We start from the raw sequence: 8578 nt of genomic DNA, 5'->3' as shown, positions 1-8578 counted from the left end.
AAGGACAGTTCCAGGGGTTGAATGGCACGTTAATTCTGATCCACAAATTAATTTTGTCTCTCTGTATATCAAGGGTGTGCAAGACTTATTTAATTTGAAATAAATATAATTATAGAAATGAATGGGCTATCAAAAATTTAAACATATGATCCATCAATATTGGCATGATGTGAGTGGCTGGTTATTATAAATAAAATGGGTCTTTGGCAATATGGAATTCAATTTCCCCCTGTAGTGTGTCTCATTTCATCTTGATGTCTGGGTTAATGCTAAATTACAATCCTTAATTTCCAGATTGGAGCTTAATTTCTAACTAGGAGGTTAGCATAACGAGCCCTCCAGCTGCGGGGCTTCTGTAAGCTCTGGCAAGAGGGCCCCAAAGGTAGAGCTGTCTGTGGTTCTGTGCAGTTGTCTGCCCCTTCAATCCTTCTGCCCAAGGCTGCTGCTGATGCCAGGGTAGAGGTTGGCACGTGGTGGCATTACATGATGGGAACCAGTTATCTCTCACAGATGGGTACTCTGTGAGGTGTGATTGAGCTGCCGCAGTGGTGAGGAGACAGTGGCTTCCCTCCCAGACACCTATGTGCCCATGAATGGGATCAACTGTGCCCTTCAGCCTGCACCAGCCAGTCATGGAGGGCATGTACCCATTCCACTGGTCTTCCTTTTATGACCCCAATTCAAGGGTAGACTAAGAGAAGCGAATTTTTCCTTTCTTTCTTTCTTTCTTTCTTTCTTTCTTTCTTTCTTTCTTTCTTTCTTTCTTTCTTTCTTTCTTCCTTCCTTCCTTCCTTCCTTCCTTCCTTCCTTCCTTCCTTCCTTTCTTTCTTTCTTTTTTAATTTGGTTTTTTTGAGACAGGGTTTCTCTGTGTAGCTTTGTGCCTTTCCTGGAACTCACTCTGTAGTCCAGGCTGGCCTCGAACTTACGGAGATCCACCTGGCTCTGCCTCCTGAGTGCTGGGATTAAAGGTGTGCACCACCACCGCCTGGATGAGAAGCACATTTCTTAATGGGACCCATGGGAAAAACACTGCATTGCCGCTAGGAAATGGCTCAGTAGGTAAAGTGCTGCCATTCAAACATGAAGACCCAAGTTCAATCCCCAGGTATGCACATAACAAAAATCCACGTATGGTGGTGTGTGCTTATGTTTCTAACACTGGAGAGGTAGAGACAGGAAGATCCACAGGGCTTTCCGGCCAGCCAGCCTAGCCGAATCTGAGTTCCAAATACCAGTGAGAGATCCTGCCGCCAAAAATAAGGTGGATAGCACCTGAGGAATGACACCACCCAAGGCTGACTGACCTCTAGCCTCTGTGCAGATATGTACGTGCAAACATGTACACACACAAACGCCCACTGTGTGCAAACGCAGGCACTGACTAAGAGCTCCAGAAAGGGGCATGCAACTATCCCGAGAATGAACAAAAGACACACAGGTGCCACCCAGAGTGGCCAGACAGAGAGCCTGTGAAAAGTTGCTGCTCATCAAATACAAGGTCTCCCAAGGAGGCTGTCACTTCAGCAAAGTTGATGGCACCAAACACCGGCACTGACTTCCAGACTGTGGCAGACCCGTGCCTACCATACAGACTCTGGGTGAATCGTGAAGTGGGCTATGGAGTTACCAGGTTGAGGACAACTCAAAGGTGACCATTAAGGAATACCCTGGGCACAGCTGTGGGAACAGGGCTCCATAGCAGCTTCAGAAGTTCACCTGAAGGTGATTACAACATGGTCACCGAGTCATAAAAATAGCAAAAACAAGAGTGTGACAAGGCAGTTCTAAGTGTTGAGCATTTTTGTAGTAGGGGTACGAGAGTTAGCAGGAGGGGTGTGTGTGTGTGTGTGTGTGTGTGTGTGTGTGTGTGTGTGTAAGGGGTGCAGGGGGCCTCTCCAGGACCACAGTGGTTAGCAGTTGGTGCCCACCCCCATGGCCTGCCAAAGTCATGAATTCCAGCATAGAGAAGCTGCCCCCTCACATCGTCCACCTGATGTACAGGAGATGACCGTACCTGCTGCAGGCCTACCTGATGGCATTAAGATCTTCCTCAATGAGAAGGATGTTACCAACCTGCAGGTCACCATGAAAGGCCCTGAGGGGACCCCCTATGATGAAAGTCTGTTCTGTATGAATCTCCTATTGGGCAAGGACTCCCTGCCTCCCCATGCAAGGGCTACTTCCTGACTAAGATCTTTCACCCAGCTGTGGGTGGCAAGGGTGAGGTCATGTTCAAGAGGGACTGTGCGGCTGAGCTGGGTCCTGACATGTGCTGCTGACCAAGTGCCTGCTGAAGCACCTAACCCAGAGTCTGCACTCAACCAGGAGGCAGGTTGCCTGCTTTGGAGAGCTGTGAAGAGTACTGTGCCGGGCCCTCAGAGACACACAGGGGGCAGTCAGCACAAGCAGCGGGAGGCCTGAGGCTACCTGGGACGGGGCCGGTGGTACCACAGCCTCCTCCACTGACCCCGTGATTCCTGGTGGCCTCGGAGAAGCTGAGGGTCCCACAGGCAAGAAGCATGCAGGTGAGTGAGATGAGAAGCAGCAGCCATGGAAAGGCTGGACAGGAAGTGAACACTGAGGGGACAGGAAGTGAACACTGAGGGGACAGGAAGTGAACACTGAGGGGACAGGAAGTGAACACTGAGGGGACAGGAAGTGAACACTGAGGGGACAGGAAGTGAACACTGAGGGGACAGGAAGTGAACACTGAGGCGACTCTAACGGGCCCTTCTCTGTCTTTCCTCCCTTCTGTACCTTCCCATTCGGCCTCTAAGTTATTCATATTACAGCTGGGGTGGGGGAGGGATTGGGGAGGCCCCAGAACCTGGCTTTCTAAATAAAGTTGGAAGAGAAAAATACAAAAAAGAGTGAGTGAAAGGTTGCAAGAGAATGGGCATCCCGTACCGGCAGCAGACGCTTCCTTCCCGTTGGACACACTGTTGTCACATCCGGGGCAGGAGCAGGTGAAATGGTGACTCTCATGATCAAGGGCGGCTGGTTCCAGGAATGCAGGGCTTGTTCGCCCCTTGAGAACAGAATGGCACACCAGAAAGGTGAGAGAACTCGCAGTGATGGGAGATTCTGTACCTTAGTTGAGCTGTTGGTCATACAGGTGCACACCCCCCCCCAAACAAACACACCATCAGATTTAACACTTCAGACCTGTGCAATTGGCCATAAGTGAATTTTGCTGGAAGCAAAGCCATGTAAAAGACCAAAGCAAACAATAACAGAAGCGAATGGAAGCAGAGATGTCCCCAGGCTTTGGAGCACAGGCCTCTAGGTGAACACCCAGGAGGAAAACTCCGGGAGAGCCAAGTGTGGGAGAATCACAAACCCCTTGTGTGCATGCTTTATCTGAGATGTGGTAGCTGAGGAAATCGCCAGCCAGGCAGCTTCCCGTGGTGAAATGGGAGGGATCACGAAGCTGCGGCTGGGCGTGGGGACTGGTCTCTGGAGAGCGTGACCGTGGGGCCTTGACTCGGGTGGTAACATAGAACTGTATTTGTTTCTTTTTCTCTCTGTCCCTTCCCCATCCTATTGTGGTACTGCGAGGGTTAGTCTTGATTGCCAGTTTGACAGGATCGAGAGTCACCTTGGGGACAACCTCTCAGCATGTCTGTGAGGGTGTGCATTAATGGGGGTGGGAAGACAGCCCCCCTCCCCCAGGTGGCAGTGGACATAAGCTCTCACTCCTATCCTATTTACAACTGATACGCCTAAGGAAAGGGAAACTCAGTTTTCTCCAGTGGAGTGTCACTGAGTTATACCACCCATAATCCAGGGCAGGCCCCGTGAGTGCTTGGCCAACACAAAATGGACTCCGTGGTTCTTGATGCACTTTTTGTTCCATTTTGTTTTGGTATTTTTGTCTTATTGGCTTTTTGTTTGTTTAAATTTTTTATTTTGTTGTTTTTGATGGTTTTTTTTTTTGAGAGAGAGAGAGAGGAAGAGAGGCTATGAAGTTGGGTAGGAGGGAGGTGAGGAGGATCTGGGAGGAGATGGGGAAGGGGAAGAAACATGATCAAAGTATATTATATGAGACAAATTTAAATAAAAAAATACGGACAGCACATGCCATGAGCTAGGGTCTCAGAATAAGAAGCAGAGCATAATCTAAGCGCCAACATTCATCTTTGTGTGGTTGTTTGAATGAGAATGGCCCCCAAAGACTTATATGTTTGAATACTTGATCCTCAGTTGCTGAAACTCTTTGGGAAGGATCTGGAGGTGTGGCCTTATTGAAGGAGGTGTGTCATTGGGGAGGCCTTTGAGGTTTCAAAAGATGCACCCCATTCCCAGTCTCTCTCTCTGCCTCCTACTTGCCAATCAAGATGCAACTCACAGCTGTTCCTTCCGGCCCTGCGGGGGCCCCCCCCCCCCGCCCTTGCTCTGCCATTACAGACCCTGACACTTGGAAATCATGAGCCTCTAATCAGATGCTCGCTCTCCTTTACATACTGCCTTGGTCCTGGTGTTTTATCACAGCTCTGTGACAGTTAACATGATCTACTTGACCGGATCCCGAGTCACCTAAGAGACAACCCTCTGACCACGTCTGTGAGGGATTATCTAGATGAAGGTGATGAGGTCAGATGACTCACTTTACCTGTCAGTAACTGCATCCTGTGGACTTGGATCCAAGAATGAATAAAAAGGAGAAAGTGAGCTGAGCACCAGCATCCATCTTTCTGCTTGCTGGCTGTGGAGGCACTGTGACCAGCTGTCTCATATCCCTGCCACCATGCTTTCCCCACTATGATGGGGGTTCATAGGCTAATGTCCCCTTAGCCTATGAACCAAACTAACCCTTCTTTCTTTAAGTTACCTTTGCCAGGGTATTTTATCACAGCAGAAACAACAAAAATTAACCAGTAAGGTTCCTAGGAGCCTCTGGCCATAGGGTTTTGCCAACTGGTCTACCTGTAGCCTTGCTTCTGTTGGAAGACAATCTATGCTATCAATCCATTTTTACTGAACCCGGGGGCAAAGGCTCCACAATCCTGACAATAGCCATGTTACCATGAACAGGCATCGGCTTTCTGCACTAAACATTAAACAGCTCTGTGCTTGGGACTGTTTTAAAGAAAAATGTGAAAATGGACCATGAGAAGGATGCTTGGTTATAGACTGACAAGGAGGCCTTGTTCTGCTTCAAGAGGGAACACGCTTCATGTCATTCAAGTTTCCTATTGCCACTCTTGTGTATATTGGCAAAGGACCAACGAAGCATCACGGGTATTGGTGGTGACACAGGATTGTCATCACTTAGGGCCAGTGAGAGATTTTATCTTAAAAAAAAAAAAAGTAAATAGAGAACACAACCTAAAACTAAACAAGGTGGAAAACACTTGACGAACAATAGCAAAGGTTGTTTTCTGCTTTCCACACACACCCAGGCACACGTGTATACCCGCACACACATGAACACATACAAACACAAGCTGGGCATGGTGGGACATGCCTGTAGTCCCAGCACATTAGATGCACAGGCAGGAGGATTAGGAGTTGAAGGTTGGACTGAGCTACATGAGACCTTGTCTCAACAAGAGAACACAACCCAGGCAGCTACAGCAACCCCAGGCCTCACGCCTACATTTTCTTAGTCCTGGAGTCTAGAAGTCCTAACTTGTTCCACTGGGCTAAATGTGTCAACAAGGCTGAGTCCTTCTGGAGGAACTAGAAGGTTCAGAAAAGAACACACTCCTTGCCTTCTCCAGTGTCTCAAGGCTACCTACCTTCTTCGGCCTGTGATCCTGCTGTAATACAGACCTACAATGCCCCCCCCCCAAAGTCAGGCTAAAGGTCTAGTTTCTAGACTCGTGATATTGGGGGGTGATTGAAGAGGTGAGAGGCCAATGGTCTAAAGGAAAGTTTTGGGTCACTGGAACATGCTCTTAAGAGGATTATGGGACCAGGCTCTCCCTCCCTCCATCCATCCCTCCCTCCCTTCTTCCCTTCCTCCCTTCTTCCTCCCTCCCTTCCTCCTTCACCTCATGCTCTCACATGATGTGTTGCGTCTCCACAGCTGCAAAAGCTCTAGAATGAACAGACAATGGACTTGAACAGTTTGTGTGAGCCCCCAAATCCTTTTTTGATTTGTGAGTTGATTCACCTCAAGTGTCTGCTGCAGTCACAGAAAGCTCACTACCACAGGCTTCTGTCTCCCATCACTTCGAGGACTTATTTCTGCTGTCCCATCTCTAGATGTCCCATCTCACTCTGCCATCCTGTCTTGCTCACAGAAGGACCCTTGTTAGGACAGACGCAGCCTATCTGCTTAATCCAGGAGGGCGTCCCTGTCCCCAGAGACACAACATCCTTATTTTAATTGCATTTGCAAAGTCACTTGGTTCTTTCATTTTTACTTTTGGCACATGAGTGTGTGTTTGCACGTGTGTTTGTGTGTATGCACGTGTATGGGCATGAGTGTGGAAGTCAGAGGTCAACTTTAGGTGTTGGTTCTGAAATCCCATGCACATTTTTTTTTTCAGGCATGGTCTCTCACTGTCCTGGGACACATCAAGTAAGCTAGGCTGGCCGGCCAATGTGTCCCAGGGGTCTGCCTGGAATTACAAGGGTCTCTGCAGGAATTACAAGCCTACATCTCACAGCTGGTTTCAAAGTCCTTATTCTACATATGGTAATGTTCACTAGAGTTTGAGAGTAGGATGTGCATGATTGGGAGGGAATACCTACTAATCTTACCTGTGGTGTGTGGTGGGAGGCATCTGTGTATACACCCATACATACACACAGATTGGTTTTTTATTCACTAGAGTAAGCGTCTACATTCTCCTCCTAGTCCCTTAAGTCAGTGTTTCTCAACCTATGAGTTGTGACCCCTTTGGGAGACGAACAACCCTTTCACAGGGATCACATATCAGATAGCCTGCAAATCAGATCTTTATATTATGATTCATAACACTAGCAAAATTGTAGTTATGAAGTAGCAGTGAAAATAATGTTATGGTTGGGGACCACTACGTCGTGAGGAGCTGTATTAAGGGTCGCAGCGTCAGGAGGGTTGAGAACCACGGCCTTAAGTGTTTCCTAGGAATAGAGCTTGCTCTTTCACAGCTGGGAGGGTTTGGAGAGAGCTCAAGGGTGTCCTCTCAGCTTCCTGTGTTGAGATCCACCCTCCACCTGAGATAGGAAGACAGAGTGAGGGCAGTCCAGCTACAGTGTTTTGCAGGGGAGGGATCCCTTTGGGAGGTGATTAGCTTTAGAAGAGGCTCTCAGGGCAGAGATGCTGACCGAATCCTGGTGGCTTTAAAGAAACGGACAGGAGCGGAGGAGGCGGCTTAGTTGGTAAAGTGTTGACCGCAGCATGAGGACCTGAGTTCAAGCCCCCCGAAACCATGTAAAAACTGAACACGGTGGCACATAGCTGGGGCGTCCCAGTGCTGGGGACACAGGGCCGGGAGGACCCCTGGGGCTTCCTGACCAGCCAGTCTAGCCAGATGAGCAAGCTCCAGGTTCAGCAAGAGACCTTATCTCAAAAAATAAGGTGGAGGGTGGCGGGGATATAGCTCAGTGGGTAAAGGCACCTGCCTGGCCACCTGAGCTCGATCCCTGGAACCCACATAAAGACGTTGATATATACGGTGTGGCATACGTCATACATACCGTATGTAAGTAAGTAAATGGATAACTTAAAAATTCTCCCTTGGGTTGGCAGTCCAGCCTGCTTCCGCCTGAACTAATAATATTGACCACGGCAGTTACGAGGTGTTGTTTTTCCAGCTTAGGTGCACCCCTGACTTTCCAAACATCATTCTTCATTGTAGACAAGACCCCCTCAACACCACTTAGTGTTTTATTTGTTTGTATTTTTATTTCCTGCAGAAAACATAAAGTATCAGGCTTCTCACCTTGTACCTACTGGCATTTTAAGGTGAATTATTAGTAGTAAGTGTGTGTGTGTGTGTGTGTGTGTGTGTAGTGTTGTATGTCTGTATGCCCATGCACATACCACAGAGCATGTACGGAGGTCAGAGGCCAACTCTGTGGAGCTGGTTCTCTCCCGTCACATTCACATGGGTCCTGGGTATCAAACTCTGGAAGTCAGGCTAGAGTGGCAAGCGCCTGTACCTGCTGAGCCGCCTTGCCCTATTGACATTTGAAACAGTGCTTTGCTTTGGGTCTGGTCTGGTCACTGGAGCCCTTACTCACTCCTACTGGGAGCCAGTAGCCTCTTTTTTTCCCAGCTCAATCTACATATGGACACTGTCACTGTCCCCTGGAGACATGTGAGTGATTTTGTCCACTTATTTTCAGACTCAGCAGGCCCCGATTCAGGATGCAGGACCCCTTTAGAGTGTCTGCCAGCCCTCATAGGGGCCTTTTTCTTTCTTTTTTTCTTTTTTAACTCTTCCTCACTTCCTGCCCCAACAATATGTCCCAGACCTAGTGCGCTGGCTAGTTTTATGTCAACTTGACACAGGTTAATGGTATTTGAGAGGAGGGAACCTCAATTGAGAAAATGTCTCTATAAGATCAGGCTGTAGGGAAGCCTGTAGGACATTTCCTTAATTAGTGATTGATGGGAGGGGACCCAGGTCATTATGGGTG

At 48.4% G+C, this 8578-nt stretch overlaps 1 pseudogene; it reads left to right on the top strand.

Moving 5' to 3' along the window:
* Positions 1-1949: 1949 nt before the first annotated feature.
* On the top strand, positions 1950-2575 carry LOC114700241 (annotated as a pseudogene).
* Positions 2576-8578: the final 6003 nt, after the last annotated feature.

The sequence above is a fragment of the Peromyscus leucopus genome, chromosome 15 (assembly GCF_004664715.2).
Source record: "Peromyscus leucopus breed LL Stock chromosome 15, UCI_PerLeu_2.1, whole genome shotgun sequence".
Classification (NCBI taxonomy): domain Eukaryota; kingdom Metazoa; phylum Chordata; class Mammalia; order Rodentia; family Cricetidae; genus Peromyscus; species Peromyscus leucopus.
The sequence above is the reverse complement of the archived record's forward strand: the minus strand, read 5'-3'. Positions and strand labels throughout refer to the sequence as shown.